Source organism: Bison bison, unplaced genomic scaffold (assembly GCF_000754665.1).
Source record: "Bison bison bison isolate TAMUID 2011002044 unplaced genomic scaffold, Bison_UMD1.0 scf7180017864274, whole genome shotgun sequence".
NCBI classification, from domain to species: domain Eukaryota; kingdom Metazoa; phylum Chordata; class Mammalia; order Artiodactyla; family Bovidae; genus Bison; species Bison bison.
The window spans coordinates 6,177,890-6,196,884 of NW_011494846.1; positions in this window are offsets into that span (position 1 = coordinate 6,177,890).

Below are 18,995 nucleotides of genomic sequence, written 5' to 3' on the forward strand. Positions count from 1 at the left end.
ACCATCTGCAGTGATTTTGGAGCCCCCAAAAATAAAGTCTGACACTGTTTCCACTGTTTCCCCATCTATTTCCCATGAAGTGATGGGACCAGATGCCATGATCTTCGTTTTCTGAATATTGAGCCTTAAGCCAACTTTATCACTCTCCTCTTTCACTTTCATCAAGAGGCTTTTGAGTTCCTCTTCACTTTCTGCCATAAGTGTGGTGTCATCTGCATATCTGAGGTTATTGTTATTTCTCCCGGCAATCTTGATTCCAGCTTGTGCTTCTTCCAGCCCAGCGTTTCTCATGATGTACTCTGCATATAAGTTAAATATCACTTATATGGGGACTCTAAAAAATGATACAAATGAACTTATCTGTTTTGTAAAACAGAAACAGACTGACAGATACAGAAAACAAATTCATGGACAGAGTGATAAGACAGGAGTTTGGGATTAATAGAAACATACCAGTATACATAACATAAAATAAACAACAAGATCTCACTGTATAGCATGGGGAACTATATTCAATATCTTATAATAATCTACAATGGAAAAGAATCTGAAAAGAAATATATGTATATCTATATATCACTGAATCACTTTGCTGTATATCAGAAACTAACAAAACATTATAAACAAACTTAACTTTAAAATTATTTTTGAAGTATTTTCATAGGCTGAATCCAAATAAAGCAAGGTCATGTGGGTCATGATACATATTTTGGACTTCATCCTGAGGGAAATGGAGACCTACTATGGGGTTTTAAGCAGGACAGTAGCAGAAGTCAGATTTATGTTTCAGAAGACATGGTGGCTATAGTGTGAACAGTCCTGTTAGCAATCTATTGCACAGTCCAGGCATGATGTAATGGGAGCCGAGACAGGATTGGTAGAAATGGTGAAGAAGAGTGAATGGACCAGAGAAATATATAAAAGGTACAATTGACACAATGTTAGATTGGTTTCTGAGAATCAGAAGGCATGGGAAAGACTACAGTGGAAAGACGATAACAGTCTGGGAAAAGACAAGGAGTGGATAGATGGTCACATTATCTAGTGAGCTAGGGAAGAAGAACAGGATGATTTAGGGACAAGATGCTTCCATTTTGCACTTGTGTTTGATGGAACCATGAGATGCCCAGTTGGAGAAAGCTTTTACCACACCTTCTCGGCTGCCCACCTCCCGCCATGCACTCTGACCTGCTTCCTTGCTCTTCCTTGCTCTCTTTCTCTCCTGAGTTTAAGGCCTCCCAACCTCAGGTCTTTGAATTCCCATCAGAGGAAACAAAAATAAAAACATATTTATGAGAAGGACTCATAATTAATTCTCCCTAGAGAAGACATTTGGAGAAAGCAATGGCACCCCACTCCAGTACTCTTGCCCGGAAAATCCCATGGGCGTAGGAGCCTGGTGGGCTGCAGACCATGAGGTCGCTAAGAGTCGGACATGACTGAGCGACTTCACTTTCACTTTTCACTTTCAGACACAGGAGAAGGAAATGGCAACCCACTCCAGTGTTCTTGCCTAGAGAATCCCAGGGACGGGGGAGCCTGGTGGGCTGCCGTCTATGGGGTCGCACAGAGTCGGACATGACTGAAGTGACTTAGCAGCAGCAGAGAAGACATTTGATAATCTCATATCAGAGTCTGAAGCATCTCCTTCCATTGATTGGATGGTATTCACTGGTCTGGAACGTTCCCACAATAATGGTTAGTTATATGGTTCATCTCATATCTGTTGATTAAAAGTGGTCTCCAGTGGGTTCTTTCTCAGAAGACAGCAAGATCACTGAAATATGGGTTCTAACTTCTTTCCTAGAACCACCTGGGATCCCACCTACCCTGGTAGATGTCTCACAACGTATTTATATTAGAGCTATCATTTTTACCCAGTATCTAGTTGTGGAACCCTTTTGTCTAAAGAAAGTTTCCCTAGAATAGAAGTTCCCTAGCATAGAAGCTGAGATGGAGATTCTTGCACAAGTGATTTATGGAGGAAATGCTCTTGGAGAGGAGGAATTAGAGAAGAAGGATAGGGCAGGAGGAAGAAACTAACAAGGACAAGGATGCTGTCTCAGCTGGAGCCTAGCTTCAGTTTGATCCCCAGGGAGCCTGGGAGCCTATCTACACCAGAGTCAATCATGCATTTGGCAGGGGGTCAGCCTTTTGTATCCCACCAGTTGGTCATTGACTGGGGGTGGCTGAGACGGGTATAACCTCCAGGCAGCTCCATGCTGAGGGCAATTCTTTGGACCAGGGGGGCAGCAGTGGGTCATAAACAGTCAATGTTCCCTGCAGTGAAGGGATGGGTGCACCCATCCCCCTAGATTATCTGGGAAAGGTAACCGAGATAAGGAACTCATGGCTTTCTTCAAACAAGATCTTATCAGGAAGCCCAATGTATGTAAAAGAAAACACATGCTCATGTACACTGCTGATGCATGGCACCTTCACCAAAAACTTTCTGACTCCTCATCACCCCCAGAAGGAGAGAAAGCTCACCAGTTTGTACGAGAAGCCTACCTAAGTAAATAGTAAATATTGTGTTTAAATACTTAATGTCTAAAAATGTGAGAAAAGTAACCAAATTAGATAAGATGACCATCATCTCAAGATATAATGAGCTTAAAGCACATTCTAAAAACCCAATGAATCAAAGAAGAAAGAATAGCAAAAATAAAGATGATTTTACAAGGAGATGCAAGAAAAGTGTGTGACTAGTTCGATTATTGAACCCAATCCACACTGGGTACTTAATAAATATTTGCTGAATTGAATGGCTGAATTGAGTATCTCCCCCAAAACATCATCCTCTGAATGTTTAATGTTTTAAATTCATTCGTTGAAGTCTTAACCCCCAGTATCTCAGAATGTGACCTTATCAGGAGACAGGTCTCCACAGAGATAATCAAGTTGAATGAGATCATTAGGGCGGGCCTTGATCCAGGATTGCTGGTGACCCTATAAAGGGGGAAATGCAAACATAGACACATAGAAGTAAGACAGTATGAAGAGAGACTGGGAGAAGACACATGTCTGCAAGCCAAGGAGGGAAGCCTGGAACCACTCCTTCCCTCACAGCTCTGAGCAGCAACCGAGTCTGCCAACACCATGATCTTGGACTCAGCCTGGAGAACTGTGACTCAACAAACCTTTGTTGTGTAAACCGCCCGGTCTGTGGTCCTTTGTTAAGGTAGTCCCAGGAAACCAATACATGTGTCAAGGAACATGTTTGGGGAAAACACTGAGGGAGGGGTTGACAAGGCTTTGCCTGTTTGATTATAAGAAAACCAAGAGTTGTGGGACTTCTCTGGTGGTCTAGTGGTTAAGGCTTCAGCTTCCAATGCAGTGGGTGCAGTTCCAATCCCTGGTTGGGGAGTTAAGAGTCCCACAGACCTCACAGACAAAAATTTGAAACAAAACAGAAGCAATAATGCAACAAATTCAACAGACTTTTTAAATGGTCCATGTCAAAAAAGAAGAAAGGAAACTAAGAGTTGCTATCTCACTGCTTGATTTCAAAGTGAAATAAAGTCATCAAAGAATAACCAAAGTTATAGTAAACAGCAAAAAGTCTAAGAATACCAGCATACCATGCAAGGAAAATATAGACAGAAATAGAATTGTACTTTGAAATGATGGTATTCCACATGACAAATCTGAAGGATAGAGATTGAACAAAGAAAGTGTGGGGTTGATTATTATAATAAATTAGGTATAATTAACAGACGTAGAATCACAGAAGTTAAACTTTGTTTTAGGATAATGGGTCATCAAAAATATCAATCAAATAAAGCACAAAAAATTTTCTTCACTTGATTAACAACAAAAAAAAGAGATTCTACACACCACATTCCCAAAGTAAAAAATAGTGCAACTTGAAAGAATAAACAATAGTAGAGTTGATTAAAATTTTAAATAATAACCTACATCAGAGAGGAAATCCACTATATAATTCAGTATATTTTAAACAACACATCCATTTGGTCTAATACCCACATGTGGTCGATAAAGCTTATACATGACTGTCACAAAATTTTGCAAGTGCAAGTAAATGCATCAAAATACACATAGTTGTCTTTGGGTTGTCAGACTCAGCCCTAATTTTCCTTATTTAATGAATTTTCTAAATTATCTGTTTTTCAAAAAGAAAGAAAATCATTAAAAACTAGGAAAAGGAGAACTAATAAACTAAGCATAAATAAAGAAGCAAAAGCTATAAAATGAGTAACAGGAGCTTCTTTGACAATTTTTTTTAAAGTGTTAATCAATGAAATAAAAAGAAAATCTGGATTAATAATATTCAGTCCAAAAAAAAAAAATAGCTATCACAATTCAAACCCAAATTTTTTTATTTCACTAAAATAGAGGACTATTATTTTCAATTGTATGTTAAAATACTTGATAACCAAAACAAAACAGATGAGTTTTCAAAAATATAAAAGCTAACAAAACTTGCAGAAATAAAAGTTCTCATTTTGATTAGTGTACTGTCCTAAAGAATACCTCATGAGGTTTTCTGAGAATGTCTTTAAAAATTAATCTCCAAGCACCAAGTACCTTTGCTATTCCATCTTCGCGTGAAAAATTAACAACAGGAGATGATTTATTATAACACACTTACTATATTGAGTTGGCCAAAAATTCCGTTCAATTTTTCTGTAAGATGTTACAGAAAAACCAAGGCAAACTTTTTGGCCAGACCAATAGCAGAGAAAAAAATGCCCCGGCAGAATTAAATAGAAGGGGAAAAAAAAAACAACGAAAAGCTTTTACAATAAAACGAAAAAAAAAAGGAGAAAAGGCCACTGACCCTGCTAAATTTGCAGATCTTTCCAATAATAAATAATTCCGTCACATATTGTTTCAGAAATGGGAAAAAAATATATGTTTCTGACCTGACATTTTAAAGTTAAACATGAATTTATGGCCCAAATCTAAGGCCAATAACAAAGAAGAAAACTATAATTATCAGCATAGATGCAAAGGAAGAAAGGGCAAAAGGGAGGAAGGGGAAAAGGTAAGAGAGGAAGTGAGGTAGTAGGAAGGAGGAGAATGAGATTGTTCCAAACATCTAAACACAAATAATCACTGATGACTGAGTTAGGTTTATTTCAGGAATGCAAGGTCAATACAACAAAACATGATCAAGACCATCATTATATTAACAGGAAAAAGTAAAGATCATATAATTACACGAATAGGTACAAGGAAAGTATTTCATTAATTACAAATATTTTCTTGATTAAAACTCTAGGAATTTTTCTTTCTTAATTTGATAAAGAGTGCATACTTAAAACCGATAGTAACTATCACACATAGCATAGAACTTAGCATTAGAAATGTCCAACTTCAAAATAGGAAGATGACAAATTTCCCTTTGTCATTAATCCTACTTAATATTGTACTAGAAAAGTTGTCCATTGTATTCTAAATAAAAGAGATGCAAACATAGACAAAGGGGAAAATAATCTATGACTTTTCACAAAATGTTATATTTGAGTTGCATGAAGAAGCAGGTTATAGGGAAGATACATGCATCTTAATTGGATTGTCATAAATTAGTGACATGCCTTAAAAAAACAACCCATGAAGTAGTGGTACTAGATGTTTGTTCTAGAAACCAGGAAAAAATGATTCACCAAAAAGAATGGAAATCAGGAAAAGAGTCACTCATTAATGAGTATTATTGGGATAACTAGATACCCATATCAAAAATTATGTGGATTACTACATTATGTCATACAATGAAGTAAAGCCTATTTTAAAAATAGAAGCTATAAGAGTATTACAGCTATGGATGGCTAGTTATCAGTATTGTCCATCAAAGATAAGATTTCAAAAGAGATGAACGGGTAGGATGAGAAAATACAACAAAACAACGCATACAAAATTCACAGGCTTACCATTAATTATGAAAATCAAAATTTAGTAACTCTAGGATCCACCTTTTAAATCAGCTGAACTTGATTTACATAGCAAAAATCCAATACACTGGGACTGCATGCAGAAGGGCATACTAACAGCTACCTCAGGGCATGTCTTTCCAGAAAGCAATCTGACAATATTTAAAAACATCATTAAACTCTTCCACACGTTGACAAATCTATTCTCATTCTCCTCCAAACTCCAAATTTTAGGAATAATAGTTTACATAAGAATGTTCATGGCAGCCGTTTAATAGCAAGCTATTATAAACAGCCTAAATGCCCAACCAGGAGTAGATGCTTAAGCAGATGAAGGCGAGTGCTGTGTGAAGTGCTTGCTTTTCTCCTTCACCCCCTCTCTCAGTGAATGACAGCACCGCCCACACAGGAACCCAACAGAGAAACCTAAGACTTCTTTCTTTACCATATTCCAGCCCTCCCCCCATCTGTTAGCTTCCTGACTGGTCTGGGCCTCCAATCTCAGACTCCTCCAGGTCATTTTCCGCAACAGTGCCAGAGTGCTAATTCTGAAACTCGAGTCTACTTGAAAGTCCTATAGCGCCCATCCCCCTCTCCCCAATCGCCCATAAAATTAAAATCCAAACAGCATGGCATCCAAAGTTCTCCCAGACCTGACCCTACCTACCCGGTTTATTTCTTCACACCACTCCCCATCCCCCACTCCCTACACACACACACACACACACACACACACACACACACACACACGCATACACCCTGTTCCTAACCATCTGGACCATTTTCAGTTCAGCAAGTTCATCACGCTGTTGACAATTTACAATGCTGTTTCCTTTGCCCGGAATGCTCTCCCCTCCCCTCTTGTCCTCCTGACAAACACGCCTCACCTTTTAACCTTCACTCAAGCTTTACTTCCTTATAAGCCCTGGGTCACATAGCTGGGGTAAAATGTGTGCACTTTTGTCTCAGATAGGCTAAAATGCACTCCTACATTGATTTCCCCTCTGTTGTATCACTCCTGGTCGTTATCGGGGCAGTACCAAAATGTATTGATAATTCCAGCTCTTGGGGTTTAAAACTGTTAACTTTCAGGAAGATGGGGAAGGTTCCAACACCTCATGAGTCAATTTCTTCTTTTTCACAGAGACTCATGTGCCCCCACCACCCCCACCCAACGCTGCCTGCAGGGACATCCCATATCCTCACCACCATGAGTCTGAAGATACCAGTCTCCTTCCTGGTTTTGCTGAGATGCCACCTGCCTTGTCAAGTCTCTGAACATAATGAACCAGTAGTTGCTGAGATATGGTGTCGACCTGGTCTGAGGAGATTGTCATAATAAGAAATCCACGACCTTTGGCATCATGCCTATATTCTAAAGCCTCCTCAGTCTGAGCCCAGGAGTCTTGCCACTCTCCTGGCTGAACGAACAGTCCTGCTCTGACGTGTGTGTGGAGCTTCTGGAACCCTCGTGCCACGTGCTGGCTTCGGGCACCTGGTACTCTGCAATCAGGCTCATCCATGGTCCATCCTCTGCCAATGCCATCCTATTGTTCTTGAGACATACAGGGTGGGATGATGTGATGAATTGCCCCCAAATAATACCCAAAGAAACAAGGGATCTGCCCCAATATAATACCAGACTGTTTCTACATCTTTTCTCAACCCTGAAGTTCAGCAGTTATAACTCAACCCTTGCCCTTCACCTCCTCTCTCCTGAGTACCTTCTCTTAGTGCTGGAATGGGTTTCTGATGGCCCTTCCCAACTTAACAGGAATTACTTACATCAGTGCTTCTCAAACGTTGATGTGAATATAAATCCCCTGGGGATGCTATTAAAATGCAGATTTCTAATTCAGTAGTTCAAGAGTGGGACCTGAGGGTTTGCATTTCTTATGAGTTTCCAGGTGACACCGAGCAGGCTGGTCAACCACCACTTTTTCAGGAATCAGGCTGATCCATCCTCGTTCACTGGATTGTATTTGTTTCCCCCACTCCACTTCCCTGGGACAATAACAGCAAAGATGGCTCAGGGAAAGAAAATAGGCGCTCAATGGGAAAATGTCTCAGAGGGTGTTCCACAAATATTCTCTCAGTCCACCACCTTCTCTCTCCCACTGGAATCCTCCTGCTTCTTATCTGCTGTACAAATTTCAGCCACTGCTCCTGTATCTGATTCTCTTCATTTCTCTAAGTAGTTTCTTGAAAGTACAGAACAGAATTCCCAAGCTGGTGGCAAAGGGCTGCATATGGTCCCACAGATGTTTTGTTTTACCATCACAGTGTTTTTAAAATATATGAACGGGTTGCCAAAGGTAAAGCACTGATTCTCAACCCCAACTGCACATTAAAATCACAAAACATGTCAGTGTCTGAATGCTACCCTCAGAGAAATTCCACCTTAATTTAGTGCAAACGCATCAGTGCTTGTTTTTAATAAACTTTCTTTTTTTCCTTGTTATGCCACGCGGCATGCAAGATCTCAGTTTCCTGACCAAGGATCAAAACCCTTGTCCCCTGCATCAGGAGTGTGGAATCTTAACCACTGGACTGCCAGGTAAGTCCCTTTAATAAACTGTTTATTCTTGAACAATGTGAAATGTAGAGAATTATTGCAAATGTGGTGGTTTAGTCGCTAAATCGTGTCCGACTCTTGTGACCCCATGGACTGTAGCCCACCAGGCTCTTTTGTCCATAGCATTTTCTATAATAACAGGCAATAATTTTTACTGTAGTTACAACTACATTCCCTAGACTCCCACACAGCAACTCAGGGGAGGGTGGTCCTGACAAACTTATTTTGCCCAACTTGGAAGGAGGCATGAAGCCACATAAGGAGAAAGCTGGGCATAGGGAGAGTGGTTTTTCTGGCCAGCACAGTAATGGAGAAACATTTGGTTATTCGGAGACCGGCAGACCTGATTGGGCCCTGGAAGCAGCAGCCAACGGAGCAGGCCAGTCCTCAGTGTGGTTCTGGGAACTGTTCCCCCAAACACAGCCTCCTCAATCTATTCTTGCATCTTCCCAACAATTTCTCCCTAAATTTACAGCCTGGATTCTGTCATCTTCATTTATTCCTCTTGAGTGATAGAATAATTGGTCCGAAACTGTAAATTGCCTACCCTGTATCTATTCTCTTCTTCACTAACTTCTATATTTGGGAGGTGTAAATATGTCCTGCTTTAAAAACATATGCTCCATCTCCATATCCCTTTGCAGAATGAATGGCCAAGGAGATGAAATGGAAGAGTTTGGACAGCACTTCTGGGAAAGATCTAGAGGCAAGACCTCAGAGATACCGCAGGGTCGGTCCAGACCACTGTAATAAAGCATATAGTACAATCAAGCCAGTCACACCAATTTTGGGGTTTCCCAGTGCATCTAAAATTATGTTTACACTACACTGTAGTCTCTTAAGTGTAGTCTATTAAGTGTGTAGTCTGTTTCTATACTGTAGTCTGCTAAGTAGCACCATGTCTTAAAAAATGTACAGACCTTAATTTTAAAATACTTTATTGCTTAAAAACATGAGTTAACCATCATCAGCTCGTCTTGCTGAGCCTTAAGCAAGTCATAATCTTTTTACAATCGTCATATCAGAGATCGCTGATCACAAATCACCATCCCCCATCTAATCATCACGGACAAGCTTGAAATCCTACACAGAGGTACAAAGTGAGCAGATGCTGTTGGGAAAATGGCACCGACAGACTTGCCACAAACCCGCAATTTGTTTTAAAAAGAGAGTCCAGTATCTGTGAAGGACGATGAAGAGAATCGCCATAAAACGGTGTGTGCCTGTACTCGCTGGCAAGCACTCATTTGTCCAGACCATCCTCCAAGTTGGACGAGATGTTTTTAACACCAGCTCTTGTGAAGATGGAAGCCAAGTGCTAGGGATGGCAGAGAAGAAAACCAGGAGGAGGAGGCTGGATGCTGATGCCACAGCGGTGCCATCTCACCAGCCCTTGACTCCCTGCATCCAGCCTTCCTGATATGTGAGCAACAAACTGATCTTGTTTAAGCTACTATTATGGGGGAGGGAAATGGCGTCCCACTCCAGTGTTCTTGCCTGGAGAATCCCATGGACGGAGAAGCCTGGTAGGCTGCAGTCCATGGGGTCGCAGAGTTGGACATGACTGAAGCGACTTAGCAGCAGCAGCAGCAGCATGGGGGAGGGGGTTCTCTTTTCCTAAGCATTTAGAGCAGTTTCTTCATAATATAAACGTAATGCAACAAAATACCCAGCTGGAAATGAAACTTTTTGAGTGATTTTTGCTCTAGGGAAAGGGGAACTAGAAAGTCAGCTTGGCCTTTTCACCTCCCCAGTCTAATCTCCTTTGAGCAGTCAAAAGGGTCTCCCTCCATCTTCAGAGCCAGTTTAAGGTCTGGATGTTCACCCAGGTGGTCAAAGCTGAGACGATGAAAGATTGCCCTATTATCTGGCAAGGGAATTCTTTCTTTTTAAAAATAAAAATTATTTATTTCTTTGTGTGGAGTGTTTGTTTTTTTTTTTAACTTTTTCTGGTATACTGTAATGGCACCCCATTCTAGTACTTTTGCCTTTCAGAAAATCCCATGGATGGAGGAGCCTGGTAGGCTGCAGTCCATGGGGTCGCTAAGAGTCGGACACAACTGAGCGACTTTACTTTCACTTTTCACTTTCATGCATTGGAGAAGGAAATGGCAACCCACTCCAGTGTTCTTGCCTGGAGAATCCCAGGGACGGCAGAGCCTGGTGGGCTGCCGTCTATGGGGTTGCAGAGTTGGACACGACTGAAGCGACTTAGCAGCAGCAGCAGTATACTGTAGTACAGCCGATCAACAAAGTTGTGATAGTTTCAGGTGGACAGTCAAGGGACTCAGCCGTACATACACCTGTATCCTTTCTCCCTCAAACTCCCCTTCCATCCAGGCTGCAACATGACACTGAGCGGAGTTCCCTGTGCTCTGTAGGTTCCCAGTAGGTTCTTGTTGGTTATCCATTTTAAATAGAGCAGTGTGTACCTGACCATTCCAAACTCCCAGACTATCCCTCCCCTCCATCCTTCCTGCAAGGGGGCTCCCTCTCATCAGTCCTTTATCCAGACAAAGCCCTGTGGAGAGCCTGACTTTGGATTCACTTGTTTATTCAGGGCTTCCTAACTCTTCCTGTGTGTCACACACAAACACTGCGTATGCCAGACATGGTCTGGGCAGTAAGTGGCAACAAGAAATGAAAGATCAGGGTCTACCCTCAGGGAGCAAGCGCTCTGGTGGGGCTCCTGCTGGGAAGCCGAGCTGAGTTCTAGAATCGGCCAAGAGGAGGTGACTGCATGGGTGAAAACAGAGAAGAAATCTCTGCCCATGACAGCTCTGCAGCCTGGGACAGAGCTCCCTCGCCCTTTAAGGGAGGGTTTCTCTCTCAGGCCAGCTGTCGCTCTCTAATCTGCCCTCCCCACCGTGATCCCAGCTGGACTCACGGCTCACCAGCTTCCCTGTTCCTTTGTAAATTATGGATAGGAACTCTAGCCCTCATGTTCTAAGAATAGGAGCGTAAGCTGGGGTCCAGTGAGCTTAGAGAAGGGGGAGCAGAGGTCTGGTTAGGTAGTTATTAAATCTTGGTTTTTAAAGACAGCTTTCTAATAGAATATACGCACTGATTATATCCATTTATTTTATAATGAACACAGACAGTGGCCTGCCATGTGCAAGGCACTTGATCTCACTCAGTCGTCACAGAAACCCAGAGAGTGATACACTATTATCTTCATTTTACAAATGAGATCAGTGCTCAGAGAAGTTCATTATCTTGATTGGGTGCAGTAAGAAATCAAAATTGATCCATCAGGCTCTAAGGTCACGTTCTTTCCACTTCACTGTTCTGCCTCCTCCATGCCAGCCTGCAATTAAAGACCTTGGATCCTGGAGAATACAGCCAGTTTAAGTTTTGCCAGGGAAATCATACAAATTGAAAACACAGCCACAACAATCACCCCACAAGAACTGATACTGAAGCTTCAAAGTGGGCTGCCCAGCTTGGAGGACAGCACTAGAGCCATATGAGTCCAGGAATTCAGTGTTTTTCAATAATTATCTTTCTCAAGAGTATATCCAGCCATAAGAAATATTTGACAGAACAATAAATCACTGCCTTTTTTTTTTCCTTTTTTTGGTAATTTACATGACCTATTCTTTCTGGGGATGAGGGTTTAAGGCCAGTTACTGCTGCCTGAAAGACAGAAAAAAAAAATTTTTTTTTTTCTCACCATTTCACCTGCTCAGTCTTTGATTAACACTGTAGGGTCTTCAGAAATACCCACCGGTTAATTAAAATGCACAGACGAGGGGAAATTGGAGAAGAAAAGGAGTTACCAGAAACTTTTTTTCCAGACCACTGGCTCCTCCTAGAACTAATTAGCTAGAGGCATGTAGGAAGAGAGATTATATGTCTCATGGTCAGTAGGAGTGTTGGTTAGTCACCGACTGTTACCCTCTCCAGGCTGAGGAAACTTACTCCCCCAGACAGAGGCAGCGGCTCTGCTCCCATCACAGGAGGAAGATATCTCTAAATTTGTATTTACCACATACCTGCCACCTCAGTATCAGGAATGACAACTTGTCATTTATGTCTCTATGTCAAAAGTCTGAGTTGTTGGTGGCAAAGGACAAAAAAGTTAACTCAAACTGGCATAAGCTAAGAGGAAGTGTGTTTGTTTTTTTTTTTTTTAAAGGAAATCTATTGGCTCATGAGACTGAAAAGTTCAAGGTTAGTACCAGATTGATAAAGCCTGGACCCAGAGGCTCAAATAGTTATCTTCAGAATTCCATTTTTCTCCATCTTAGCTGTGCTTTCCATGGTGTGGGTTAAACACTATGTGCTGACTGCTGGCAAGGTCAGGTTCACCTCATTCTTACTATTATCAACCCGAGAAGATATTAATGTAGTGCAATGGCACCCCACTCCAGTACTCTTGCCTGGAAAATCCCATGGACCGAGGAGCCTGGTAGGCTGCAGACCATGGGGTTGCAAAGAGTCGGACATGACTGAGCGACTTCACTTTCACTTTTCCCTTTCATGCATTGGAGAAGGAAATGGCAACCCACTCCAGTGTTCTTGCCTGGAGAATCCCAGGGACGGGGGAGCCTGGTGGGCTGCCGTCTCTGGGGTGGCACAGAGTCGGACACGACTGAAGCAACTTAGCAGCAGCAGCAGCGGTGTTTCCCTCTTAAGTTCTGGGTTCAATCTGATTGGAGAAACCTGAGTGCCTCAGCCATTTCTGAACCAATCACCAGCTAGGAGAATTCAGTGCTGCTATTGGTCAGCCTTGAGGCACATGCTTCATCTCTGAAGTGGCGGGTGGAGGCTCCAAAGGCGGGGTGGAGACTCAAAACCATTGGGACTGAGCAAGGTTGGATGGGATCAGTTCCCTAAAAGAAACCCATGGAGCTTTTACCGGAAGAAAAGGTGGAACAGATAGTAAGCGATCAAATGTTAGACTCTTTGTGACCCCATGGACTGTAGCCCGCCAGGTTCGTCTGTCCATGGAATTTTCCAGGCAAGAATACTGGAGTAGGGTGCTATTTCCTTCTCCACCGATGGAACCTGGGTCTCCTGCATTGATTGGCAGGTGGATTCTTTACCATTGCTCCACCGGGGAAACCTGAAACAACACATATTCGTACAGTATTCCCACTGCCTAACACAGTGTTTGGCACATAGTCGGAGCTCATAAGTCTTTATTCAATTTATTATTGCAGTAAGAGGTCTTCCTGGTGCCGATCTGTGCTTGAAGGAGTGCCCTGACTCTGGCTCCCAGTGGTGTTGGTAAGAGATGCCCCTCTTGGCTTTCTTTACTGTCAGCCCCTCTCCTCTGAGTTCTGAGTTGATTCTCACTTGATCCTGCATAATCTGCTCCGCTTCACAGCATGCCTTCCGTTTCCCAGTCATAACCAGTCAACCCTCTTTCCCCTGAGGTCGAGCTCTTTAGAAGGCAAAGTCCAAGTTGCCTCCCTCCCTGGTCTTCAGGACTCAACTGGACCTGAGCTGTTTTGGATGAGACACAAATGGGGACAAGTGCATTGCTATACCGGGATGAAGGACGGGGAGTAAAAAGATGCCAGAACGGGGGTCCTGTTCTCTAGCTCCTTCATTGCATCCTCTTTCCGAGCCACCCAGGGCCTCCTTTCCACAGTTTATCTGGTTGGTATCCCGAGAATAAGTCCGGTGATCTTTCAAGATGGCAGCAGTTAGTGTCTAAGTAGTATGACTACATTGGTAAATTTCCACCTCAGAGTGTTTTACTAGTTGGCCAGAAAATATTGTGTCCTTGAAATAGTCAATAGCTAAACCCTGTCTAGCATCTGTAAGAAGATACACTCATTTCCTGGCTACTGTCATTTTAGAGGTAATCCCCAAAGAAATTAAAGTTGACTGAATCGTCTTAAATTATAACTCTCACATGCTAAGTTAGTCTAACAGGATGTTGGTAATATTCTCTTTTTTCCCCTAAATGTCTTCCTAATTAATCAGTTCAGTTCAGTCACTCAGTTGTGTCTGACTGTGACCCCATGGACTGTGGCACGCCAGGCTTCCCTGTCCATCACCAACACCTGGAGCTTACTCAAACTCATGTCCATAGAGTCAGTGATGCCAAACTGATGCACTCATTTTAAAAATTTACATTGTATAGAACAGCTATTGACCTTTATCATGAAAATTGTGTTCCAGAAGGTAAAATATCCAATTTCCTATTTTCACCACCCATATTATTTTTAAATAAGCCTGACATTTAAGACATTAATTATAGACATACATTCTTGTTCAGGCATCATAGAACCTGGAGTAACAAATAAACTTTTCATTTCTTATGCATTCCAAATAAGAACTTGAAAAGGAGAATGGGGAAGCAGTTACCCAAAACAGTGGATTTTAATGGGTGCTTGAGGATTTGTCTTCAAGTATTACTTTACAGTCTGAGGAAACTGAAAGTGAAATATAGCATAGCTTATGATAAGAGACCTAGTCTATATCTGTGCCATGCATTTCTTCACAGAATGTTGTAATCCTTATCTCAGTGATCTTTATAACCACAAGCAGAGTTGAGTAGGCGGTCAATGATTCCATTTTACAGATAAAGAAATTGAGGTACAGAATAATTGAGTTTCTCAAAGTCACATACATGAGAGAGAACGCTGGGAATAAAATCCACTCTTAATTATCAGCCAGTCTAGAAACTAGTCATATTTTTCAAAGCAAAAACCCACCCAGCTTGTTATGAACCTTTATTCTGCACACTCCCGTTCTTTCTGTCTCCCTTGATTTTCTTCTCAGATATCAATTCTCTTCCTGACACCAGAATCTTTTTTTTTCCCTAATCCTTGGTTGCCTCTGAGTATGAATTGATTTCCTGTTTGTGTTCCTAAAGCTCACGAGTGCATTTATTTTTACCAGCTAAAAGACATGAACCAAAATCCTTGTGACATACATTGAAATGCAGCTGAGTTGTTAAGTGGAGCACAAAATGTTGTACAATCAAAATACAATGGTTTGTGGGTGCAGAAAGTACAGGTCTTAGGCTATTCAGCCTTCATTTCCAGGAGGCATGTGTCTGCCCTTTGCTGATGGAGGGCTAAATTTGACAAATTGATTTTTTTCCAACCAGGGTTAAATAACAATTAATTTCCCAGGGGGTATAACTTTCCTTAGGGGTTGTAGTCAAATGTCCTTGTCATTTCCATGGTTAGGTGACAGAAAAGTTGAATCTTTGGTTTTTAAATAGGCATTTGACAGCAAACGTTCAGAAAGCTTCCAAGGGCTTACACTAAACACCAAACGCTTCCTGGATCACATCACTTATTCTTAAACATATTGCAGATTCCAGGAGGGGAAGCATTTATTTAGCACGAATCACCTTCTAGGTGTCAGGGTCTTCTAGACACTGTTTCCCTAATCGAAAATGTATCATTGAAAATGAAGTAGAGAGAATAAGGAATCAATATTTGAGTAGCTTTTAATAGGAGGATAGAGTGTGTTGATTAACAGCAATGGGCTGCAGAGAGCTGTGGACTCAGAGCTTAGCTCTCTGCTGCCTTGGGATAGTCAGTTGATTTCCTGTGCCTGACTCCTCACTTATAAAATGATGTTAATGGTACCCAGTTCCTAGCATCCAAACGGAGCTGAAATGAGCATATAAAGCATCCTTATAATACTCAATGAATAGCAACTGTTTGAGAGTATGCTTAAACATTTTCAAAGGCTGTTAATTGCACTAGTGTGTATGAGAATATTCAAGGCAATTTGTCCCTGATGATTGGTGATAACCTGAACTTTGCATCCTGTTCTGTTCATCTTGTATACTGTTGTATGTCTCAGATACAAGGTAGCAAAGGTAGCAATGTGTCCATTTATAATTTGAATGAGTGCAGATGGTCCAGTTGTCTCATGGGCAAGTGGTAGAGCTTTCAGTTTCTGTAAGAAATGAGAGCATTGATTTCCAATCTTTTCTAAGAGGAGGGAGACAGAGTTCCTCCCACTTCCCTAGGGTCACAGAAAGGTAGTGGTGTATCCATGAAGATTAGAGAACCCAGCTGGTTACCCTTTTGTAAGTAGAAAATCTTTATAGATGTGATGGAATTGAATTTTAGTTTTGCAGATGATCTAATTTGAAGCGCTGGGGTTAAGAGGGAAAAATCTCTTATTTACTAAGAACTGAATTAGAATTGGAGCTTATGATGTGTTCTTTGACACCCCCGTGGCCATAAGGCAGCTGAGCCATGAGGACCTGGATGTAACCCAAGCTCAGTTTCTCTTCCATCTCTTGCTTTGTTGGATGTATTCTGCAAATGCTTAGGAGAATGCTTTGCCCTCCCCTCCGCCCCCCGCACCTTTTTACAACCAATGCGGCATCTGGAATTACCAGCAGCTGCCACTAGCAGAACTTTATGCAGGAGTTTCCAGGTCTTGCTTTCAGTTCACTCTGATACAGGTGTATAAAGCCCTGCAGAATCCCTGCCGATCGGATCACTGGTCATGGCATGCACGGAGCTCATTAGCACTTTTCCTGTGTGAATGGGACCACTGCCTTGGTGTTCGATTGGTGGGAGTCAGTTAGCCACAGTCAGACCAATTACCACCTATAAAGTCACTCTCTCTCTCTCAGACACACACACACGCGCACACACACACTCACCCCCACCACCAGCTGCCTGACCTGTGGATAAACAGCCGCATCACATCCCCATCACAAGGTCAACACCACCACTAACTAGAAGGAAAGACCACAGGACTCCTTCATGTTGGGGAAAGTGGACAGTCCTACCCGAGGACGATCCTCATACCATCAGTACTGGAAACAGCAATGCGGAATGTATTTTAGCAACAAGGTAGGAAGAGTAAGGATGTGGAATGATTCAGGAAGCAGGGATAGAGATAAGCATGAGGTCATGTTGGTTAGCTATTATTATGGCACTTAAAAAAACAAACCACAGAATGTACTTGGGTGTACATGAGGACCCAAAAAAAGTCAACTAGTATCCATTAAGCAACAATGTTGATCACAATATTGAGTTGGATGTGGTTGGAAGCACATTAGGAGTATCTAAATTCTACCCATCTTTTAAGACCTAACTTAAGTACCACAGCTTCTAAAAAACCTACCAAGAAGAATCCTCTGAACTTCTATTCTCTTTCTTGTCTGCCAGAAGTTTTCAAACTTTATTTTTACCTTGTTTTTTTCTCCCCCTGTGCTATACAGTAGGTTCTATTCATTAGGTATCTATTTTATACACAGTAGTGTGTGTGTGTGTGTGTATAAATCCTAATCTCCCAATTTATCCCCCACCCTTGCTTTCCACCCTTGGTGTCTATACATTTGTTCTCTCTGTCTGAGTCTCTACTTCTGCTTTGAAAATAGGTTCATCTGTACTATTTTTTCTAGATTCCACATATATGTGTTAACATGCAACATTTGTTTTTCTGACTTACTTCACTCTGTATGATACTCTCTAGGTTTATCCATGTTTCTGTAAATGGCACATGTTCATTCCTTTTTATAGTTGAGTAATATTCCATTCCAGCACTTCATGGCAAATAGATGGGGAAAAAGTGGAAACACTGGCAGATTTTATTTTCTTGGGCTGCAAAATCACTGTGAATGGTGACTACAGCCATAAAATTAAAAGACACTTGCTCCTTGGAAGAAAAGCTATGACAAAACTAGAGAGCGTATTAAAAAGCAGAAACATCATTTTGTTGACAAAGGTCCATCTAGTCAAAGCTATGATTTTTCCAGTTGTCATGTATGGATGTGAGAATTGGACTATAAAGAAGGCTGAGCACCAAAGAATTGATGCTTTTGAATTTTGGTGCGAATTGTGATGCTTTCGAATTGTCCAAGACTCTTGAGAGCTCCTTGGACAGCAAGGAGATCAAACCAGTCAATCCTAAAGGAAATCAGTCCTGAATATTCATTGGAAGGACTGATGCTGAAGCTCCAATACTGTGGCCTCCTGATGCAAAGAGCCGACTCATTGGAAAAGATCTGATGCTGGGAAAGATTGAGGGCAGGAGGAGAAGCAGGCAACAGAGGATGAGATGGTTGGATGGTATCACTGACTCAGTTAACATGAGTTTGAGCAAATTCCAGGAGAAAGTGAAGGACAGAGAAGCCTGGCATGCTGTAGTCCCTGGGATTGCAAAAAATTAGGACAAGACTTAGTGACTGAACAACAACAACAATATTCCATTATATATATGTACCACATTTTCTTTCTCCATTCCTCCATCAATGAACATTTAGATTGCTTCCATGGCCTACCTATTGTAAATAGTGCATAAATATGTAAACATCTTTATTGAAGACAAGAATTCTGCAGAGGCCAATATGAACACCAGATATAAGCAGAGGGGCTCTGTGAGAAGTGGGGATGTGCTTGCCTGGGCATCTCTCCACTGATAACCTGAGGAAACCTAGGGTACCCTGGCATACTATTTGAAGAATGCTTGCCTTTAAGGTCCGTCTAGCCAAGGCTGTGGTTTTTCCAGTAGTCACGTATGGATGTGAGAGTTGGACTATAAAGAAAGCTGAGGGCCAAAGAATTGATGCTTTTGAACTGTGGTGT